The sequence below is a fragment of the Cavia porcellus genome, unplaced genomic scaffold (assembly GCF_034190915.1).
Source record: "Cavia porcellus strain 051 isolate PalLab524CR breed Dunkin Hartley unplaced genomic scaffold, mCavPor4.1 scaffold_13, whole genome shotgun sequence".
Classification (NCBI taxonomy): domain Eukaryota; kingdom Metazoa; phylum Chordata; class Mammalia; order Rodentia; family Caviidae; genus Cavia; species Cavia porcellus.
The window spans coordinates 43,585,623-43,610,000 of NW_026947496.1; the positions used below are offsets into that span (position 1 = coordinate 43,585,623).

A 24,378-nucleotide genomic window follows, 5' to 3' on the forward strand; every position below is an offset into this window, starting at 1 on the left:
CCAGGATTGTGATTGGTACCGTTCAATAAGCTTGTAGCATGGATGGATAAAATAGGAAGGAGAAAGAGTATATATTGAAGAGCTTTATTCTACTTGAGTGCTTACATCTTTTCTTAATATTGTCTGTGAACATCAGATTTCACTTTCTTTAGCCTACAAATTCAGACTTAAACCAGTGACTCTTTAGGGAGCTTCCAGGTCTTCAAACTTAAACTGGCATTGTATCCTTGATTTTTGCTGTTCTGTGGCTGTGAGGTTCTTAGAATGACCAGCTACTACATTCTTCAGCTCTCCAGCATCTAACAACTGCTGTGGACTCTCCTGCCACCAAACTTGTAAGCCTACTTAATAATCCCCCTGCATAAGTATCTATCTATCTATCTATCTATCTATCTATCTATCTATCTATCCATCTATATCATCTATTTATTTCCTATGTGTTGTGTTCCTCTAGAGAAATCTAGTCAGTCAGTTCTTGTTATTTCCTTGAGACTGTTTATGTAAAGAGATGTCACTATACAGCAACATTTTTATTTCATCTTTCTTAATTTATGTATCTTGTACATTACTTTTCCTCATCTTATGTTACCTAGGAATGCTAGAATGGTTTCAAATAGGACAGATGGGGAGACATATTCTTTCTTTGTTCCTTACAGGCTTTCTAGTAATTGTCCTTTATTACATTGTAGTTTCTTTTAATTTCTAGTCTGATGAAATGTTTTATCATAAATTGGTGCTGGATTTTATTAAACATGTTTTCTACAGCTTTTGATATCATCATATGATTTTTCTTCTTCAGTCTGTTAATATGAAGGCTCACATTAATTGATTTGTGAATGCTGAACAAGTTTTTTCGTACCTGCAATAAGTTCCAATTCATCAGGGTCCATAATTTTTTTTTTTTTTATTTATCGGTACCAGGGATCAAACTCATCACCACCTGCTTGCAAGACAGATGCTTATGTCGCTGAGCTAAATCCCCAGGCCCATGGTTCATAATTTTTGGTGAATAATTTTCTTAGACACTAATATTTTCTTAGGAAATTTTGAATCTATCCTGGTGATAGGTATTAGGATGCAGCTTTCCTTTCTCTGTTTTGCCTAACTATACATTCTACACTTATCTGTCACATATCATTAGAATGAAAAAAAATTTTAAAAAAGCAAATATTTTTCATGGAATCACTCAAGCTTTAGAAGATAACATTAAGACGGCTAAGTTTAGTTTGAAGCAATGATATTGTAATAGTTTAGCATATTGAGACCTACTAGAAAGCATTTAAACTATGAAGCTGGCTTCATTGATGTATATACACATGTATGGGGTGAAATAGTGAAGCTTTAGGTACTCAGCTTTTGTGGAATGGCATTATTGTTGTTTTTACTATAATTCAAAAATATACAGACACAAACCGGTTTATTTAATGGTAATTTCTTGTGGTGCAATATCATTTAGATAGACCCTAAAACGAAAGCTTTCCTGGTTGACTTTTTAAAATCTTTGTTTTATTTTCTTTGTATCCTGAATAGAGTTTTCTTTATCACATCATCTAGTAGAAATATTGGTGGGAGCTGGAGGTTGTATTGGACGGTGAGAGTAGAAAGATTTGCATGAAAAAAGCTAGACCTTTAAATTTTTATGAAGTGTAGTCTCTGAATTTGAACTGAGCTCAAGAAATCAAGGATAAAATTAATTGGACTGACGCATATTGAATAAATTAGTACATTTTAAAGTATTATTTTAAAAATCTCTTTACAAAGCATACTTTAAGCTTTAATTACCGAGCCCTGTACAGTATATCTTAGAATTTACTGAAGACTTTATTGAATTCTGTTTCCATGCTGCTTGATCCATATCACTTATTTTGATGTACTTTACTATTTCAAAGTCAGTAGTTCTAGTTGTTTTTTAACTACACATACACACACACACACACACACACACACACACACACACACGCATTCACACACACATACACCCAGAGAAATAGGGAAGTGCAAATGTTTGCCTTCAGTCACAAAAGAACATGATTTGGAGCTCTGATTAAAACAAAATTAAGTGTGATCCTAATACATAAATATAAATATATTATTGATAAAATCTATTTTAAATAAATATTAATAACATAAAAACTTCTAAAAACCACATTTTCTATATATGTGCTACAAAAATTGCCTTGCAGAATTTCTACAGTGGAAATAAATCTAATTTTAACTACCTTAACAGTCACTCTTAGGATTTTGTTTTCTTGTAATTTCTGTGGTTCTTGCTATTTTAAAGTTGTTTTTGCACAGTGCTATCTTAAATCTATGGCTCTTACAATAACTTTGCCTTCCTTTGTGCTGATTGTGGCTGCCCTGTTGACATTTCTTATTTGTTCTTCAATCTACAAAGGTCAACATACTGAGATGGCTCTTGGAGATGCCAGGCTCTCCCTTCGTTCTGCAATGAATCATTTCCTATGTGTGATTGTTCACATTTTTATTAAAGAAACTTTTTCTAGCTGCATATGATTTTTTCTCCTTACATTCCTTTGTATTTAAAATGCTTTGCTATAGCAATCTACCTCACCTACTCAGGCCATGTAATTTTTCTCTTTGATTCTTGCTGCTTGAACCCACTTGTTTTCTGCATAAAAACTTATGAACCTTGAATTAACCCTTAGTAACTAACTTAATTTATTAATCTATTCCTATCAGCTCTATTTTCCATTTCATTTGTGTTATATAATTTCAGCGATTTAATGTTCTTTTCCCTCCGATTTCTTTTCATATCCCTTACATCATGTTCTCTGGTCCTTCACATAGGATTCTCCAAACCTCCTCCCCCATCAATAAAGTCCTGTTTAGACTAAAACCTAAAATAAAATCATTCATCTCCCATGCTTTCTTACATAGTATTGTTCAGTTTAAAAATAGTTTAAAATGATGGACCAATAATGTATGGTCTTTTTTATCTAAACAGGTTCAGTTTAACATTTTGTGTGTGTGTGCATAGGTAACAAAGGTTTCTCTTTAACTGTTAGTACTATCTTTAACAATCTTATAACTATAACTCAAGTCAATCAAAAGGCAAGTCCTATTGCATACAGTTTAGTAAAATCTGTTCATCTTAGTTCAACTAGTTCTTGTTTGAGAAATAGGAAGAAGCTACAGGCAGATAATTTTACTGAAATATAGGGAATATAGAGACAATTAGCCTGTCTATGCTACAAGATGCTTTTGCTTTAACAAAAATATGAGAAAACTGTGAAAATAAATATAATATTGGGCAGCATTACAAGGGCCTAAGAAATGAACAAATACATATAAGCTCATTGAAGAACAAGAAGTATGCCAAACAGTAACAGATATCAGGGAATATCGTATGCTATGGTAACATTTTGCTTGTAATGAGCAGATACCATTTTTCTAGCATTCAGAGAGCGTCTGGAGCATATGAGGATAGTGTAAATGGAAGGACTGGACAATATGAACAGATCGTTTAAAAGACAGAGACTGGAACTCTAATTGGCACATTCTGAGTAGTGCACTGAGGAAAGTACATTTGAAAAGGTAAAATGAAACCATAGAAGAAAGGCCTTGAATGAGAGAATCAATTTTTCCCCTTAATTGGTAAATAATAGCTGTGTAATTTTAAATTGTTTGAAAATTTGAATGAGTTTTCTTGTTTTACCCTTTTGGCCTTTAAAGAAAGGAAGGGATATTTTAATAAGCATGAAGCCAGTCAACGTCCCTAATTCTTCACTGAGAAAAGTAGAAGCCAATCTTTTTGACACATTTAGGTTTCTAGAGAGATGAGCAATTGGAGTGTTTGGCATATGTATGGATGTGCAGTTTAAGGGACTCTAAGGAAGGAGAACTAACACAAAAGGTAATTCTAGGCAGAGAAATCTGAATTTAGAATCTCTTAGGTACTTCTGAATTTAGAATATAAAGTTTCTAGAAAAGACTCTGAAATCTCTCACATACTCACTGGCATGCAAAGTACACACACACACACACACACACACACACACACACACACACACAAATACAGTATTTTTAGGCATTTGAGTTTGTTTGTGATTTACCAGTTGGTATTATTCAAACTATGTACCACTGTGACTTTGTCACCACCTGGTGACAGATTGCTAAAACTTTCAATTTATTTATTAAGCATATTTAGTATTAATTTATAAATTATATATTGATCAGCATTATCACATCATACAACATAGGCATCTGAAGACTGTGGGTAAGATATTTCTGTTATTAATAGCGGAGTGAAGATTGAAGATAATTTTTCTTATGTGATATCCTTTCCGCATAGCTGGATTCCATTTTCTGTTGTTAAATTCCTTTCTGTTACATGTTAAACATCTTTAGTATACAAATTCAGCACTCAAACTGCTCTAAAATTTGACTCATTTGGAGTGTCATCTTGGTGCTCAAAAAATTTCAGATTTTGGAAGACTTCAAGTTAGATTTTCAAATTAGAGATATTCAACTGGGGAACTTGTATACAAGCATGTAAATAACTGAAAATCAAAATCTGAAGCACTGCTGGTCCCAAGCATTTTGGAAAATGGGTTGTCAAACTGTTTACAAGTTTGCAAGTTAGCATTACAGTGAAGAAAAAGTTATGATATATTTTTAGTATAAAGAATAAATTTACAAAATAATATGCACACATAAAAGATAAAACAACAAAGATTGGAGTAATGTCAGAAACAATCAACTTTCATGGAAAAGAGGAAGAGATCGTTGGATTGGGATGAAAAAGACAAGCTGAAGTAAGAAAGTTCGATTTGACAGATGCATAGATTTAAAGTTTGTAACAAGCAATGGGATATGTGTAAGATGAGTAAATAAGGTGGCTTAGCAAGGGTGTTTTTCATAGTGGGAATAAAAGTGCTTACACCAGTGATCCTTCAGTTAACACGTAGCTAATTACTTTTGTTGAATGATACTTCATGTCCGACATATGTCAGCTGTACATAAGTATGACATTTATTACTAGAATATAAATTATTATGCAGTGAATACCTTTTCATGCTATATTTTGAATTTTTAATACTAGCTACAGTGTTTTATATTCATTAGCTGTGAGCAACATTTGCCATGTATAGGAAGGTAGTAAAAGAAAGTAAAAATTGAGGTGGGTCATGTGTTAGAGGGTCCTGAATAGGAAAATAAATGTTTACTCACTGATTCCTTCCTTTTAAAAGATGAAAAAAATATTTTTGTTGTAGTAATACATACAAATTGCAATGATGGCCTAGCCTTTTTTTCAAGATTTTAATAGGTATTAATTAGTACTAATCACATAATCCTATTGTGATGGCTAAATAAGGACAGGTAATTCTCTAATATTTATGTTCATTAACATATATAATTGTGTTAATAATTATATGCAGAAATTCCTTACACATTTCCCACACATGGTTCAAAGCCTATCATAAAAATATCATCCATAAAGTCAAGGAGAACAACCATAAAGTACAATTGTTTTGCAGGAATGCTTCAGGATCAGTGGTGAATAAAACTGTTTCCACTCAGCCATGCTACAGTGCAGAGTGAAAGTTCTTCCCTTCCTCTTTTCTGAAATTCTCAAAGTGAAGTTGGAAAGAGCAGATAAGGACACAGCAAGAACTATGTGCAAGACCTCCTGAAGGTCTAGAGAATGTGCAAATATATATTTCCTTTGATAGAAGTGTTAGGTTTTTTGATGCAGTTGAAAGACAAAGGAGAGAGAAAAAGAGGCCCGTATTGCTGCAAGAGAGGGCTGCAGAAAAGTGTAAAATCTCTCAGAAAGGGGAGCTGGGGAATTTTTTTTTTTTTTGAATTGGGCTGGGCATGGGGGTTCTTGGGTGATTGTGGAGTCTTGGGATTGGAGAAGATTAGGCATACATGCAAAAAAGGAGTGTTTTTTTTTTTAAACTAGAAAAACAACACAGAAGCTACTTTGGGAGAAATAAATTGTTTTTCTGGGCTGGTGCCCAGTTGGGCAGATATCATGTTAGAGACAGCTAAGCCCCAACCTGGCAGAATCTATCAAGAAGAAGGATATATTTCTTTTGGTTACTATTGAAAGGTTACTAGCATATCCAGGAAAGAGCAGTCCTGCTGGCCTGGTGGTGCATGCCCATAATCCTGGCACTTGGGAAGTTGAGCCTAGAAGATTGCTTTGTGTTCTGTGACAACCTGGGCTATACAGTGAGTTAAAGGCTAGCTTAAAGGCCAAACTGAGACCCTGCCTCAAAAACAAACAAACCAGACCTGAAAGTTAGCTTCAAACATCATTTGAGGAAGATTCCACCGTACGTCCAAAATTAGCCTTTCACGAAGATTGACTCGCACTTAACTGTTCACCTACTCTTTGCTTCTCAGAAGTGATAAGATTAATAAGACACAATTAATAAGACACTATACATATTTTACATATAGTATATATGGGCTCATGCTATCTGTAAATTAGTCTCCAATGTCCTTGAACACTATGCTTTCAAGTTAATCACTTGAAATTTCTGGCATTTTTATTTTTACCATAATTATCAAAAAATAATTAAGGCCATTAAGGGTAGAAGATCATGTTTCAAACATAAATTTTTCCTTCACTAGATTATTTTTGTATATGGATTGCTTGTACACCTGGGAAGTGACAGACATTATTAAGTCTAATTCACTGTGCATAAGACCATCCAGTTGAAATAAAGTGGTTTATATTAAAATCAAAAGCAAATTCAAACTCATTCTTTTAGAATTATTCTTTCAGGGAGAATTAAAATAAAAGAATGATCTTTCACCAAAAATTTTTGGCATCTTAACATTATTTAGAGGATTAGGTCTCAAACTGGAACAAATTAATTTACAAAAAAAAAAACATTTTGATCTATAAATATTTTCTAAGCTTAGTCTTATTAATATAGTTACAAATTAAGGATTTTTTTTAAAAAGACAAAAAGGCATGTGACATAAATAGAAATTTCTCTAAAGAACCCCTTCAAATTTGTCATGAAACGTGTTTTATTGTCCACTAACTCATCCTTAGTATCCTCTAAATGACCTGAGAAACTGAGCTGTAGGCTTTATTTGGGATAAGTAGAAAGTCTACATATTTCAATTTATGAATCCAGGCTATGACTTATCAACATCAAGGTACAAATGATAAATGGCCAGATCATTCCACCTATGACATTCAAATGTGACTTGCTCAGCTTCTAGTTTTAATCAAGTGGACAAAGCATGTTACATAGCCAAACCTGATGTTGGCAAGATTGGTACGTATAGTCCAACACAGAAACACTACAAGTTCTATGGAAGTTGGTAGTAGCATATACAACATTTGCGTAACAGGTAATGATAATTAAGGACATAATACAATCATGTGTCAATATCTTTTGATGGTAATACCAACAAATACAAATGCATGAAACAAATTTTCTTTGCATTTCCCACATGCTTGCTATCTCTGCTAAATGTGGAAAATAACATTTGATAATCATTATTGGACAAGTAACACTAAAAGTCAAATATCAAAAAGTTGTTACTTTCAAGGTAATCACTGTTGTTAATAGTTGATATACCCTGTGAATTCGAGAAGTTTATAAGTTTTATTAAAAAACTCAGCAGGGAGCCAGGATCCCTACCTTGTAAATATCCTCATCCTTGTAGAGACATTATGAGTGCTACATCTGCCCTGGGGGGAGATGGTAGCCTGCATACAACACAAGGGCTTCCTCTTCCCGCTTTTAGCTCTAGTTGCTTTTGAGGGCTGCTGCCTTGAAAGTGTTGCCCTGGTGCCACGCTATTCTGCCTTCCATCTAGCTGATTACGGATTGAAACCTCCACAGTGAGCCAAGTAAACCTTTCCTTCCTTCATTTTTGTTGTCTGATATTTTGTCCCAGGAATAAGAGAAAAGGAACCAAGACAGCTGTCTTTTCAAGAGTTACATAATTATTTGCTAAAAGGAAATATAAGTCTTTTGCATTAACAACAAAAACAAAACAACAACAAAACCCTGAAAGTAGCTGAGAGCCTGGCAGATACTAGTTTTTTTTTTTTTTTTTTTTTTTTTTTGTGTGTGTGTGTGTGTGTGTGTGTGTGTGTGTGTGACAATTTTTGACCAAGTGAAAAGAGAATTTAGATTTCCATTATCAAGTTTTGACCATTTCATAGATCTACCTTTGCGTGAGAAAAAAAATTAAAAATGTGCTTTGGATGAATGACATACATGGCAATATGTTTCTATATTATAAGTAGTAGAATTCACATTCTAATTTCAACTCAATTAATAGGATAAAGTGGAGAGGGGGAGGGAGTAGAACAATGGTTCTTCCAGAAAAGATTTCTGTTTCCTATAGAAAATGACAAACTCAGTACAAAATGCAGAAAATCTATTACTCAAAAGAATGTAAAGTTGCGGCTTTCACTTAAAAAATTTTGGCAATTAATTGTTTATTTACTTTAGTAGGATGGAAGACTTTCTAAAGAGCTTTGGGTGTGACTTTTTAAATTTATGTTCCATTAAAAAACTTTACTTTCACATATTAATTTGAAAAAATTACATGAATCAAAGATAATTGTGGAAGAACCTTGAAAAGTATAAGTTATATAATATATTGGAAAGAAAATTGACTTTTCATAATATTAATTTATGAAACATAAAGCTGGTTTCCTTAATAGGTACTAATTAAAACTTGAGGCATGGTTAATGAAAATACACTCCATTTATTAAAACTAAACTATCTAATATAGCTTAACTATATTTTTCTTTAACATATAAAAACTACTTACACTCATTATCAAAAAAGCATATTTTACTGTATAAACAAATTCATTGTATGCTGCCTGGTTTGTTCCAATTACCATGAAAATGGATTAATAAAATCTTCTTCTTTTAAGAGTTAATGAAAGAAAAGTAAATGTGTAAAACTAACATTATTAAAATATTAATTATCATAAGTCTAAAATAGTATCAAAATCTTTTGGATTTTTGTTGTTGTTTGTTGAATTAAGTCGCTTGAGTCATTTCCAGACATTTTTCTCTATCTATGCAACCCTATTCTTTTTTTTTTTTTTTAATTTTATTTAAAAGGAAAAAGAGAAAAAACAAAACAAAACAAAGCACTGTAAGGGTACAAGTAATACAGAACTACAAAAAAAACAGTAAGAAATCACCAATTAATAGATTACACATTATCATCTTAGAGATAGTTGCTCAAGTCACAGTATCAAAGCATACAAAGTGGACATTCAAACAGTGAGACTGCAAACAGTTGTGTTCAATTATCCAACCAAAAACATTAATATGGTCATCTATTTAACACCCCTAAACATACTTGCAGTTGTATCCTTTAGAGCACTTTTTTTTCCCCTCTCTTTTTTACAACAAAATTTACACATTTTGGGTTTTATTACTCCTTAGTTCTTATTACTTTTCTTTTTTTTGGAAGAGAATAAAGTCAAATATGGCAAAACAAAGCTGTCAGTCAAAACCAAGGATAGACATAGCACATGATGTAAAAACAGAGTACAAGGTTATCAACAATGTTACCATAATGCCTCTTGCTTCCTTAAAAAATTGTCTATCTCATTAGGTATTATAAAGTTGAACAAAACAGTAGAGAACAAGACCAATAAAACCTAAACATTGTAAACGTTACAGGGCTTCCAAAGGAGACAATAGTCAAACCAGAATGGGCATCATAGTGAATCTTACTGCCTTCAAAGTAGTTGCCTATACCCTCAAACTTGATACTATCATACAGAACAGAACAGAGTCTAATCAGTCAAAACAAGATCATGGGAGTATTACAGGACTTAAAATCAAGTTAATAGGAAATCAAAAAGTTACTACAATATATCCTGCTAATTTTTTTTTATTTTTCCCCTTAATTAAAAAATCATAAAAAATAACTAAATGATTTTTTTAATGAATAAGGGAGAGATTGAGATAGAAGAGGACATAACAACATAACAATACAGGTCAAAGCATGACTGTTTCAGCAACCTAGTGCTTCACCACCAAATGACCCAACTTAATAGTAGTTACCATAGTATCTTTTTCCTTGAAATATTTGAATATAACTTCATATACTAAAGCTTCAAATATTTCCATATCAAGCAGCCCAGAACAAAGCCATTACAATTAATAAGTGAAAACTTTATAAGGCTTCAAGACCACATAATGGGGAATCATGATTACCACATACTTTTATATATTTGAATCATTATTTACATTAGGGAAACTATTGGGTATTCACACATGTGAGATTGATTTATTTCACTTATGAGTATGGTCTCAAGCTGCGCCCACTTATTGATAAATATCTCAATGTGATCCTTCTTTATAGCTGAGCAATACTCCATTGTATAGAAATACCACAACTTTTTTATCCATTCCTCAGTTGATGGACACTTGGGTTGTTTCCAAGATCTGGCTATTACAAATTGTGCTGCTATAAATATAGGTGCGCATATATCACTGTGGTATGATGCTTTCAGTTCTTCTGGGAATATGCCTAGAAGTGGAATAGCTGGAACAAATGGGACTTCAAAGCCCAGTTTTTTGAGAAATCTCCAGACTGACCTCCACAAAGGTTGTACCATTCTACACTCCCACCAACAGTGTAGGAGAGTTCCTTTTTGCCCACAGCCTCTCCAGCATTTGTTGTTGTTGGTTTTCTTGATCCTGGTCATTCTTTCAGAAGTGAGATGGAATCTCAGTGTGGTTTTAATTTGCATTTCTCTAATGACCAATGATGATGAACATTTTTTCATGTATTTATTTGCCATTTGCATTTCTTCATCTGAGAATTGTATATTCATCTCAGATGCCTATTTTTAGATTGGATCTTTGAATTTTGGGGGTCTGAGTTTTTTTAATTCTTTATATGTTTTAGATAAAAGTCCCTTGTCTGAGGGGGAGTTCACTAAGATCTTTTCCCAGTTTGTGGGTTTTCTTTTCACTATGCTGGAGATTTCTTTTGACATGCAAAAACTTTTTAATAAGAGATGGTCCCAGTTATTGATTGTGGGAAGTATTTCCCGTGCGGTTTGAGTCCTGTTAATGAAGTCTCTATCTACCTTTATGTCTTCAATGTTTCTACCCAATTTGTCTTCCAATAGATTTTGTGTTTCTGTTTTAATATTCAGATATTTGATCCATTTAGTTTAACTTAGTACACGGTGATAGGCATGGGTCTAGCTTTAGTTTTCCGCAAATGGAGAGCTAGTTTTGCCAACACCATTTATTAAAGAGACTGTTGTTCTTCCAGTGAACCTGCTTGGCTCCTTTATCAAAGATAAGGTGGTTGAGTGTGTTTGTAGTTGTGGTTGTATCTTCTAATCTATTCCATTGAACTTCATCTCTGTTTTGATTTCAGTACCATGTTGATTTTACTACAGTTGCTTTGTAGTATAACTTCAACTCAGGGATTGTGATGCCTCCTGCCTTGCCTGTGCTGCTTAGAATTGCCTTTGCTATTCTAGGTCTCTTATGGTTCCAAATGAATTTTAGGAGTGATTTCTCTAGATTTTTAAGGTATGTTGATGGTATTTTTATTGGGATTGCATTGAATCTGTATAACAGTTTTGGGAGAATGGCCATTTTCACAATGTTTGTTCTTCCTATCCGTGAGCAAGGGATGTCTTTCCATTTTCTGAGATCTTCAATTTCTTTTTTCAGTATATTATAATTTTCCCTGTATAGGTGTTTCACTTCTTTTGTAAGAGTAATTCCTAAATATTTCACTTTTTTGATTGCTAGTGTGAAGAGTGTGGCTTCTCTTATTTCTCTCTCTGTGATCTTGCTGTTAGTGTATAGTAATGCTATTGATTTTTGAGTATTGATTTTGTATCCAGCTACATTACTGAATTTATTTATTATATCTAAGAGTCTTTCAATGGAGTTTTAGGGGGTCTTCTATGTAGAGTTTCATGTCATCTGCAAACAATGATAATTTAAGTTCTTTTCCTGTCTTTACCCCTTTTATTTCTCTAATTGCTCTGGCTACTACTTCCAGTACTATATTAAATAGGAGTGGTGATAAAGGACATCCTTGTCTTGTGCCTGATTTTAAAGTAAAGGCTTTCAATTTTTGACCATGTAGTATGATGCTGGCTGTTGGTTTGTCATAAATGGCCTTTATTATATTGAGGTAAAGACCATCTATTCCAATTTTATGTAAAGTTCTTATCATGAATGAATGTTGGACCTTATTGAAGGCTTTTTCCGCATCTATAGAAATGATCATGTGATTCTTACTTTTGGCTTTACTGATATGGTGGATTACATTTATTGATTTACATATGTTGAACCATCCCTGCATTCCTGTCATGAATCCCACTTGGTCATGGTGTATAATCTTCTTGATGATTTGTTGCATCCTATTTGCCAATATTTTATTGAGGATTTTTGCATCTGTGTTCATTAGGGAAATTGGTCTATAGTTCTCTTTTTTAGTTGGGTCTTTCTCAGGTTTTGGTACTAGAGTAATATTTGCTTCCAGGAACGATTTAGGAAGGATTGCTTCCCTTTCAATTTCATTGAATAGTTTGAGGAGGGTTGGCATTAGGTTTTAATTGTATTTCTTGTAGAATTCTGCAGTGAATCTATCTGAGCCTGGGCTCTTCTTTGTAGGTAAGGACTTAATTACATTTTCAATTTCATTTATAGAGATTGGGTTATTCAGCAGTTTTACAACCTCTTGATCTAGCTTTGGTACTTCATATATTTCTAAGAATCTGTCATTTCTTCTGTGTTATCAAACTTTTGAGAGTAGAGGTTTTCAAAACAGGTGTTGATGATCTTCTGTATTTCTGTAGAGTCTCTAGTGATTTCACCTTTTTCATTTCTTATTGCATGAATTTGAGCTTTTTCTTCCCTTTTTAAAATAAGGTTGGCTAGGTGCTTATCAATTTTATTCATTCTTTCAAAGAACCAACTCTTTGATTCGTTGATTCTTTGGATTGTTTTCTTAGTCTCTATTGCATTGATTTCTGCTCTGATTTTTATAATTTCCTCTCTTCTTTTGGCTTTGGCCTTGACTTGCTCCTCTTTTTCTAGCTGTTTGAGGTGTAGCATCAAGTTATTTATTTGTATTCATTCTGTTTTCCTGATGTGGGAACTCAGTGCAATAAATTTTCCTCTGAGGACGGCTTTCATTGCATCCCACAAATTCCGGTAAGTTGTATTTGCATTTTCATTTTCTTTTAGGTATTGTTTAATTTCTTCTTTAATTTCTTCTGTGATCCTTGATCCTTGATTACTCAAGAGTGTGTTATTCAGTTTCCACGTGTTTTGGGATTTTTGCAGTCTCTTTTATCATTAATTTCTAATTTCAGAGCACTATGATCTGATAACATGCAAGGGATGATTTTAACTCTTTTGCATTTATTTAAATATGTTCTGTGAGCTAATATATGGTCTATTTTAGAGAATGTCCCCTGTACTGTTGAGAAGAATGTGCATTCTGATGTTGTTGGGTGGAACATTCTGCATATGTCTATCAAGTCCATTTGTTCATAGGTGTGATTTAGTTCTGTTATTTCTTTGCTCATTTTCTGTGTGGTTGATCTGTCCCTTGGTGTCAATGGCGTGTTAAGGTCTCCTGTTACAATTGTATTACTGATAATTTGAGTTTTCATTTCTGTTAATAGTTGTTTTATATAACTGGGTGCTCTGGAGTTTGGTGCATATATATTTAAGATAGTTATCTCTTCATCTTGGAGTTTTCCCCTAACGAGTATGTAGTGACCTTCTTTGTCCTTTATGGTCATTGTTGGTTTAAAGTTCACATTGTCTGCAAACAGAATGGCTACTCCTGTTTTTTTGTTTGTTTGTTTGTTTGTTTGTTTGTTTTTTATTTCTGTTGCATGAAGTATTGTTTTCCATCCTTTGACTTTCAGTCTGTGAGTATCCTTCTTGGTTAGATGGGTTTCCTGTAAACAGCATATGGTTGGATTTTGTTTCTTGATCCATTCTGCTAGTCTGTTTCTTTTGATTGGTGCATTGAGACCATTTACATTAATGGTTTTAACTGTTACATGCTGGTTTATTGTTGACATGTTATCTCTCTGCTGTTGCATCTTTATCTTTCTGTTCTGTTTAATTATCTGCTTTGCTTAGTGGTTTTTTCCTTTGTGTATCTAAACTGTCTCTCGAAATTTTTTGCAGGGTTGGCTTGGTGTTCATGAAGTTCTTCAGCTGTTCTTTGTCATGGAAGTATCGTATTTCACCATCAATTTTGAATGATAGTTTTTCAGGATACATCAGTCTAGGTTGGAAATCATTTTGCTTAGGATCTGGAATACTTCACTCTATGCTCTTCTTGATTTTATTGTTTGTGCTGAGAAGTCTGCTGTGATTCTGATAGGTTTTCCTTTATAAGTGTTCTGTCTTTTCTCTCTGACAGCTTTTAATAATCTTGTGTTGGATTTCTGGGGTGGTGATTATTATACGTCTGGGTGTAGTTTTATTTTGGTTATGACTCTTTGGAGTTCTATATGCTTCACTGAACCTGATGTCTGTTTCTGATCTCATGCTTGGGAAATTTTCAGCTATTACTTCTCCAAATATCCTCTGGACATCCTTTATGTTGTCCCCTTCTTTTTCATTAATCCCTATCAATCTTATGTTATTTTTCTTTGTATCATCTTGCAGTTGTTGAATTGTTATTTCCTGAATCCTTGTTATTTTAAAAAGATTTTTCCTTTCCTATTCACTAGGTGCAATCCTGTCTTCAAGGTCTGAAATTCTATCTTCACTTTCATTTTGGCAGTTTTTAGTGGAGCTTTCAGTGGAGTTTTTTATTTCCTGTATATCTCTGTGCATCTGCTTTATGTATTCTGTTTGTTTCTTATATTGCTCATTTAGGGACTCTATCTTTTTGTTTAGTTCCTCCAATTTTTTAGTTGTGCTTTCTCTAGATATATTCAGAATCTCTTTCATTTCTTTTATCATTTCTTCTTTTACCTGGGAGATTATTTTGAGTTTGTATTCTTTTAAAGCTTCCTGGAGTTGCTTGTTTATTTCAGTAGCTATTATGTCTGATATTTGAGGTGTATGGCATATATTCTCTTCTATATACATCACTCCTACGGTTTCTGGAGATGAGCTGGAGGTTTGAGGTTGTAATTTTGTCTTTCATTTTGTCATTTTCCTATATTTCTGTGTTTCAAGTGTTATTCGAAAGCTTCCTCAGGGTCTGTTGGAAATCCACTTCTATATTTGCAGCTCCTGGGACTCTGGCACCTAGTTCCCCCAGGCCGCTGGCCCTCTAGAACCAGTGGCCCTCTTCTGCCTGTTTAGAACTCTGTAGTTCCAGACAATCTGGGCTCCAGGGCCACTGTATGCCTGCCTGCTTGCTGGAAACTCCACAGTTCTCGCAACCCTATCTTTTGTCCCTCTTTCTCTGCATTCCTGTTAACACACACTTAAAAATTCATATTTGTCTCAATTTTTATAATAAATATAACTGTTGACAGAGAATACAAACAGTATAATCACAATAGAAACTGCCCATCCAACTTTTCAGGTGGGTTCTTTCCACATCAGCTCTAAGCCTAAGTACCTGGATCATGGTGTTTTCAGTTTCATCAATAGTACTTTGATTCCTTGCAAATGATATTCATGACCTACAAGTAAATGGCACTATCTGTTGCCTATTTTCTCAGCCTTTTCAGAAGTTGAATTCCAAGCTGAATCTCCATCTACTGCATGATGTGAACTCTCTGATTGGCTTGTCAATGCAGGGCCAATTACTTATTCCCACTTCTATTAAATTCTGTTACAGATAAAGCCACTGAGCCTCCCCTTATTACCTTTGTCACACTTTTCTCACACCAAAGTCTTTGCAACCAACTCAATTTTTGTAGTATTGCATGTCCTCCAAGTTTCAGTGGGGCCCTTCTTTTTCCTGAATCTGAATCATCTATTTCTGAAGGTATAGCTAACTCAGAGCAACAAATACAAATACAAAAACAAACAAATAAAAAACAGGAAAACAAAAAAAAAGTACAAGAAAAACAAATTCAATAATAGCTGATATGCCTTAAAAGTATGGGCAGAAACTGAAAATATCATTACAACAGTCTCTGAATAAATTATGTGACCAATTTTATTTCAACAGCAATTATGAAGAAAAGCCTATGTCATATTATTTAGAACATTAGAATCTTGATATTCAATATATTCTTAGCTTTTCTTTCAGCAATAATATACTTAACATTAATAATTCCAGTGGCATTTCTAAAAATGTCAAGAGATATTATATCATTACACAGAAGTGCACTTTTAAATTTTTCAGATGAAGAATGTAAAATGTTTTAAACCAGAGAACATTAAAATTTCAATCAGTCTCATATAATATGTTAATGTATAAACTCAGTTTTTATTATATGGATATTAAAAGCACTGCTTTTTATTTCTGTGGATGCATCTATGATGAACAGTTGGTGTTAGAAAAGGTAGAGATGATATGGAAATGTCCCACACATACAAAAAGAAGAAACAAATAAAAAAAGACAAAAGTATCCTTTTGATGGACATTTCCTTAATGAACAAATAAACTAGAAAATCTGGCTACCAATTCAACCCATAAAAACTACAGGAGAGTTTTACTCCTGTGGCTTATTATCAGAACAGATATCCTATCGTCCATCCTTGGAATGTGTGATTTTTATAAAGATGACTTTTAAAAGGCTTGGGTACCAATATGCACTGCTATAAGTTATAGAAAATATTGATCTGGAAATTGACATTGTCAGTTAGGCCCCCACCTGTGAGCCAGGCAGAGCACAGACTGAGGTGAACCAGAAAGGAAACTAAACCCCTGCCTGTGAGCCACTGTATCATTGGAAGTCTGATCAACAAATTAGAGGACAACAATATGCAACGTAGTAACTACTGTAGATAGTCTTACTATCCTACTGTCTTACTACCGTTATGTGTTGTTTTATTGTTGTTATAGCCCCTTTAAAATAAAAACAAATACATAAAAAATTGCAAATATAAAGCACTCCCAGTTTAACAATATCTCTGAATTAATTGTTAGAAGTAAATGCAAATGTTTCATAATGGAGAAATGTTCAAATAAACTCTTAAGTTAGTCTCACAAAAAAAAAAGCATGGAAAATATTACAACTCAAGAAAGTTATAGAATGTATCACTAAACATGATTGTAAATACATATGTGAATAACATGCAAATGATATCTCTAAATATGAGATTATTTACCTACAAAAAGATAAAAAAATTTAAAAGCAAATAGAAGTACAGAAATTAAAGTTTTGTCTATTAAATCTTTATTGAATAGTTACATAGCAAATTTAAAAGTTGAAAAGTGTAATGAACTGAACAAAGGTAGCAGATATAACTGTCTGTAACTTCAACAAGCTCCTAGAGCACGGATAGAAAAAACTATAAACTTACAAAAGGAACAGGAAACCCTGCACTCACCAAAACTTCTAGAGAAAAATAATCTGTGTCAGCATGATCATATGATGATGACAGCAACAACAAAACAATGGCAATATAGGATTTCAAAACAAGATAATAGAAATTTAAAAATGGCTATTGTATTGCAAAAGTTGTTCTTTTCAACCTAATTATTTAGGCTACTAAATACAGGTATGGAAGACTGATATTTAGTATGATTAATATTTTGTAAAAATTAATTGATTTAAAATAGGCCGCATTTGCAACACAATTGCAATTTTAGATACAGTCATGCTGCAATATGTTGGAGCAATAGTGTCAGTGGAAAAACAATATATGACAATACTACAAATAATAAATAAATAAATACAAATAATAAAATCAGTTAGCAGAGCATGGTTGTAGGCACCTATGATCCCAGTGCTGGGGAGGCTAAAGCAGTACCTCCAGTTCAAGTTCAGCATGATCTATGTAATAAGGGCCTGTCTCAAAAGTGAATAAATAAATAGATAAAACCATTTGGCGATATAATTTTGTAGTTATAAACATATGCTCAAAGTTCTGGATTAAATTTCCAGTATAGTGGAAATAAAAAACAAGTGAAACATTTTTTTTTTCTTCTATAACCTCTCCCCTCACCTTTTCAGCCTTTCAAAAACTCTTCTTGTCTTCTTCAAACTTTGAGTTGTTGAGCCTTCTGGAGTTCTTTTTCATTGATAAGCAGAATTAACCTTTTTTTTTTTTTTTTTTTTGGAAAATTCCAAGTACTTCTAATATACATTTCATTTTCCAATATACTATAGCCCTTCATATATTCATTAAGCATTTTTGTTTTCTTCCTTATGCTCCACAATAATCTTCAGTGGAAATAATAATTATTATTTCCACTTGATTAATGAGAAGAAATAAGGTTCTGAAAAATGCATGACCTATGCCCAGCTCCAAAGGTAGCAGTTGAATTCTAAGGTTTATCCTTTGAATAAAACAATATTATTTTGATTGATGTTGACTCTTTCATACGTATTCCACAAAAAAGTGAAAAAATATGAGTGGTAAATCTACAAAAAATTTTATTGAAAAAACTACAAAGCAGAAAGCAACTATAAGACTTGAAGTGTAGACTATTATTTGACAATATTGAGTAATTCCATGCAAAAAGCAGAAAAAGTTTATAGAATATATTCCATTAGAGCTATAAGATGCCTATCATTAGCTTATTTGCACTAACAAATGGTAACACTAAATTAGAAATAATAGAATTTAATTATTTGTTTCAAATTTTTCACTTAAAAATCATTTGCTGAATTGTTAATGATTCTCGGTGTGCTAGTTAGACTTCCTTAACCTAAGGGGAAATATTTCCAAAGCAAAGAATCATGTTAGAAATGTTCTGGTGTATAAAACAAAAAAATGTGCTAACTAAAGTAATTTTAATTTTCCTATTTTCTTCTAGTACTTAATTTAGAAGTTCATCCCTCTAAAAGATATGATAAAAAATGGGAAATATTTGATATTTAAAATTTATTACAGTAAAACCTACATTACATTAACCTTCCTAAAAATTCTACCCCTTATTTTGAACAGAATTATCCTATCATTCTTGCCATCTTTTTTTTTTTTTTTTTTAATGAAATATAGAGTCAGGGAAAGAGCCAGTGAATCCCACCCAGAGCATTCCAGTGGGTTGCCAAGTGTTCTGGGGAGCCATTCTTCTACCTGGAGGAACCCAGGAGTGCCGGCAAGACCTTCTGTGACTCAGTAGGGCCCCAAGTGGGGTATAAGCCATAGGCAGGTGAGTCTAGTGGCTGAAAAATTATGAAGCACCAATAACAATATTAGCCAAAGATTGGTTCACATTAATACTCCTAGATTTGTCTGCCAAGAAAGAATCCAGGACTCATCCAACTGGCCTCACAGGAGAAATTCAGGTAACTGACTCTTTCCTTAAACTGTGGGATCTAGCAACTGGTGAATACTAGCCACATAGTGGGACTTTGACTTAGCCACACACAATAGACAGGCAAAATCAGTAAGATTTAAAAGACTGAAATATGAATCAAGAGATTAAAATGACAAGATGACTAAGCAAAATGCAATCTCAGACCTTCAGCGTGAGTACTGGAGACAACGATGTAGAACATATTTTAAGGTACATACTTGAAATTTCTGAAAAAGATAGCAAGTAAAGAAACAAATCCACAAGTCTATAGAGGAAATCAGATCACAAATAATCTCTCAGTTGAAAAAGGAAAAGACAACCTTAATGAGAGAAATGCTCAGCCTGACTAGAAAACACACAGATTAAAAGAATCTAGGAGCATAGAAAAATGATGAAAAATTTAAATGAACAGTATAAGAAAGAAATAGAAAGCACAAAGCAAGTTCAAAGAGATATTCAAGAAAAGAAAAATTCTATTGAAAACTGGCAAAACCACTTGAACAAAACTGAAGATAGATATTCAAACATTAAAAAAGAAACAATGGATCATGAAATAATAAGTCAATAACTCCAAAATGATACAAAGAAAAATGATGTAATACTGATAGATGTCAATGAAAAAGCAGGAGTCAATACAAGTGAAGTTAAAGGAAAAAAAAAAAAACAATTACAAAAGTAATAGCAGAAAATTTCCCAAGAGAATCTGACATACAGAGAAATGGGGTATATCAAATCCAAATAGGCATAACCAAAATAAATGTACACCAAGCCACATAATAACCAAAATAGCAGAATTTCAGCACAAAAATAGAATATCAAAAATTGTTAGAGAAAATAAACAGATTATCTATAAAGGAAAGTCCATTAAAATCATAGCTGACTTCTCAAAACAAGTCCTCAAGTCGAGAAGAGCTTGAAGAGAAGCATTTCAAGCTCTAAAAGAAAACTATTTCAAACACAGACTGATGTACCCTGCAACTATCCAAATTAATAGAGAATAAAACATACTTCATGACAAAGAACAACTGAAAAGAAACTCATGTCCACCAAAAAACCCTAGAAAGAGTACAGAAAGATATTCTAGATAAAAATGACCGTGTTTCATAGAACAGCAACATGCAGGGCAAACAATTAAACAGAGGGGAAAAGCAGGGAACCAACAATAGGAAAATAACATGACAGATAAGCCAATAAATATCAGTTATAACCATCACTGTAAATTATCTCAATTCTATAGCCAAAGGAAACAGATTGACAGAATGGGTCCAGATACAAGATCCCACAATCTGTTGTACACAAGAAACATATTTAACTCAAAAAGAAATTAATATACTGAAAAATTAAGGATAGAAAATAATAAACCATGCAACAGGAACCCAGAAAAAAGAAGAGATGCTATTCAGTTTTCAGACAATGTGAACTTCAAACCAAGAATGATAAAAAGAGATAAAGAAGGTCACTACATATTTGTTAGGGGAAAAATTCAGCAGGAAAAAATAACAATCATAAATACATATGAGCCAGGTATGAAAGTACCCAACTATGTAGGACAAATATTAATAGACATGAAAAATCAAATAAATAATAACACAGTTGTAACAGGGAACATTTATATCCTATTGCTACAAAGAGATAGATAAACTAGACAAAAAGTCAGCAGAGAAATAGCAGAACTGAATCAAACCTGTGAACAAATGGACTTATAGATGTTTTCAGAGTGTTCCACCAAACAACATCTGAATATACGCTCATTTCAGGTGCACCCTGGATGGTCTCTAAAATAGACCATACACTAGTCCCTAGAATGTTCATAAGTAAATGGAAAAGAATTTAAATTAGCCTATACATATTATTCAATCATAGTGCAATAAAATTGGAAACCAATGGCAAAAGAAACCACAAAAACTGCACAAATATGTGGACATTAAATAACACCGTCCTCAACAATCAGTGGATCACATATAAAGTTAAAGAAGAAATTAAATAATATCTTCAATCAAGTACAAATGCAGATACAACATGCCAGAACCTCTAGGACACAAAGAAAAATGTCCTAGAAAGAAATGTATAGCAATGAATTCTTACATCAGAAAAACAGAATGAGCTCAAATACACAATCTAATGCTGCCCTTTAAGCTTCTAGAAAACAGAAGGATTAGCAGTTACCCAGTGCTACATGAGTTCAGTGAAGAGAGTGGATGAAGACACTTTGATGAGAGTGCCTCTCCATTGGATGGCACTTAACTGCAGTATTCTTCATATATTTTTTATCATGCCTCATTAAGACACTTATAAAAGAGTGTTTCCAGAACTGCTTCAGAAAGTGACAAGAATGATGAAAGAAGTGTGTTTGAAACAAGGAGTATTTTAAGGGAGGCTAATAATATATATTTTACTGTAATTTTCAGATTATCAAGATGATACTACATTTATGCTAAATTCCCAGTTTGAATAGAATTCGTTTCAAACTTCTTATTGAGGACATTAGTATGTATTGTGGATCATTTAAGGTGAAATATATATTTTTTCATTTTGAAAACAAAGAACAAGAAAAAATTATGTACTATGTCCATCCTTTTGTTTTGAATGACAAAACAAAAGGATGGACATAGTACATAATTTAAAACTACTACAAGGTGATCTTTCTGTAACCATTGTAAAACTACTACAATGATTACCATGATGTCTCTTGTTATTTTCAATAGATATCATCAGGTACAATAAAATTGAACATAGCAGTACAGAACAAAATCAATACAAACAAAACACGGGAGACATTGTGACTTCAAAAGAGGGTAATAGTCAAACCATAATGGGTATCATATCTTATTGTCTTCAGAGTAGTTGCCTATACTCTCAGACTTGATACTATCAAATATAACAGATTCGAATAAAATCAGTCAAGGCAAGATGGCAATCGAACAAGACAGATTCAAATAAAATCAGTCAAAAAAAGACAGTAAAAGTTATATAGGGCTTCAGATTAAGTTAATAGGAAATTAAAAACGGTTACAGTAGTATATTCTTCTATCTTTGAGATAGTTGTCCATGCTATCAGATCTAGTACAAGTAGACAAACTGGAACAGAATATAACCAAATTAAACAGAGTGATGAAAACAATATGGATTTCAAATCATGATACAAGATTTCCAATGTCCTCTGCCTTCCCTATTTAGACAATTCCTCCCCTTCACTTTCCCAGGGTGCATTGTACATTTTGTATCCCACTAATTCCTTCAGTTTTTAGATTAGGGAGGCAATTCACTATTTACTTAGTGATTCTGAACCTTTTTACCCCTGAACTGTATCAAGTTGTATCCATTTTCCTACAAGAGCCTCAAGGTTTTCTTTCCGTACAGCTGAGTAGTTCTCCATTGTATAAAAGTATTATGTCTTTCCAACCAATCTGCAGCTGATGAGTGAGCTACCCCCAATTTTTTCTGTTACCCTGTCATATAGAACATTATTTTCTCATTGACTTTCAGGCCATAAACTTTCTTTCAGGTGAAATATATTTCTTATATAGAGCATCTTGATGACCCTATCTTTTGATACACTATGCCTGTGTTTCTTTTTATTAGTGTATCGAGGTCATCCATATTAGCAATTATTGCTAATCTTCTCTGCCTGGTCTCTGCCATGCTATTTTTCTGCAGTTAATTGTCTACTCTTCCCCTTCATTCCACTGTCTACCCTATTCAGTGAGCCTCCTCTGTCACTATTCTTGAAACCATGGTCTTTTTTTCTCTCTCTCTCTCTAGAGTGTCCTTCAGTATTTTTTGTAGGGTTGCATTGGTGGTCACAAACTCCCCTAGTTCCTCTTTGTCATGGAAGCATCTTCTTTCTTCATTAATTTTGAGTGACAGTTTTTCAGGGTACATCAATCTGGGTTGAAGGTTATTTTCTTTCAGGGCTGTGAATATTTTGCCCCAAGCTCTTCTTGATTTGATGGTTTGTGCCAAGAAGTCTGTCATGAATCTGATGGTTTTCCTTTATAGGATATCTGGGTTTTTTCCTCTGACAGTTTTTACTATTCTGCTCTTGTGTAGAATTTCTGGGACCTTGACTATTATATGTCTGGGTGTGGATCTGCAATTGTATGTATATGTACACATGTTCAGTCATATTAAAATACCTGTTTTCATTTCTTAAAGAGGAAAAAAAAAAAAAAACAACTGTGAGACCAAAACAGAAACAGAAGTTCAGTATTAGTATCATGGATAAAAACATCTATATTTAATTTTAAAACAAGGAAGCCAAATAGCTCAATTATATATCAAATCAATAAGAAATAACTGTCTTTTGACAAATGTTATGAAAGCAGTAGCTAAATGGAGTTGTCTTGGTTAATTTTCTCTCATTGCTAAGGCAAAATACCTGACACCCAAATGAAAGGAGAAAAGGTTTATTTAACTTATAATTTTGAGAGGTTTCTATTCATAATCAGCTGACTCCAAGACAGGGTGATGTGGCTGAGGGGCAACATGGTGGCTGTGGCAGATACCAAAAGCCACAAGAGCAAAAAGGCAAAAGGGAAGGCACTCCCCATTTCCCTCTCTTATATTCTATGTTGGTTGCCTGTGCCAGTGCAGCACTCAAACCGCCAATTCCAGCGCTAGACAGTGAATCAGTCTGAAGTATTAGATTCAGCTGCTTCAAAGACCGTGTGAGGCTTTGGAGAAGACATTTAAACAAAAAACAACAGATGTTGAAAAGTACCTTTTAGGTTGCCAGTAAGGTTCTATCAAATGTTTTGTTACATCCCGCCAACTAATTTCTCATTTTGACTTGTGTAACATTATGAATTTTTTTGGACTTGATTGATTTACTTCTGTTAGGGGGATATAAAAACTCTCCTAAAATGATTGTATATCCAACAGCTTCACATTGTGTACCTAGTTTGCTTAAATTTCTCTTTGTATTGTAGGGTTCATAAAAAGTTTAAAATATCTCTCGAGATGACTTCCCTTACTGCTATAAAATCTCGCTTGTCTAATATTAGTGTTTTGCTTGAA

The 24,378-nt window shown here is 33.3% G+C and overlaps 1 long non-coding RNA gene across 1 annotated transcript in view; it reads left to right on the forward strand.

Annotated features, from left to right (window-relative positions):
• The first annotated feature begins 201 nt into the window (after window positions 1-201).
• LOC134478416 (uncharacterized) overlaps window positions 202-24,378 on the forward strand; it is a 32,583-nt gene continuing 8,406 nt past the window's right edge. Inside the window, exon 1 of the long non-coding RNA XR_010051038.1 lies at window positions 202-335. This is a non-coding gene — a long non-coding RNA (uncharacterized LOC134478416). The remainder of the gene's footprint in view (window positions 336-24,378) is intronic.